Below are 392 nucleotides of genomic sequence, written 5' to 3'. Positions count from 1 at the left end.
TCACCTTACTATTATCATATAATGTCCACGATTTGGACATCATTAAAGGTGTTGGGAGGGAGGTACCCAGTGCAAACAATAAAAGAAATGCAGCTCCATTAAACTGTTATGCTTAAGAACACCCTGGCCTAATTATTTTACAATGTGTGGGTGTCTGGTACATAGCTGCCTTCACTCTATACAGTTACATAAATATTAAAATATGAAAAGAAAACGAAAAAAAATTACCTGAATTGGTGGCCATATACAGATTTTGGTGCAACTGATAGACTGTAGTATGAGACAACATCAAGTGAAGTGGTTGCTCTAAGCACAATGGATGACCCTTTCTCTTGTCTGGTGTTATCAATCTGTAAGTTGTGAATATAATATAAAGCTCTGAACTCATACTT

At 36.0% G+C, this 392-nt stretch overlaps 1 long non-coding RNA gene across 1 annotated transcript in view; it reads right to left on the bottom strand.

The window, feature by feature from the left end:
• Positions 1-392, bottom strand: part of LOC119592717 — a 3202-nt gene that overhangs the window by 1521 nt on the left and 1289 nt on the right. The window contains exon 2 of the long non-coding RNA XR_005230454.1: positions 229-350. This is a non-coding gene — a long non-coding RNA (uncharacterized LOC119592717). The remainder of the gene's footprint in view (positions 1-228; positions 351-392) is intronic.

Source organism: Penaeus monodon, chromosome 30 (genome assembly GCF_015228065.2).
Source record: "Penaeus monodon isolate SGIC_2016 chromosome 30, NSTDA_Pmon_1, whole genome shotgun sequence".
Classification (NCBI taxonomy): domain Eukaryota; kingdom Metazoa; phylum Arthropoda; class Malacostraca; order Decapoda; family Penaeidae; genus Penaeus; species Penaeus monodon.
This window is presented reverse-complemented; position numbering and strand designations above follow the sequence as displayed.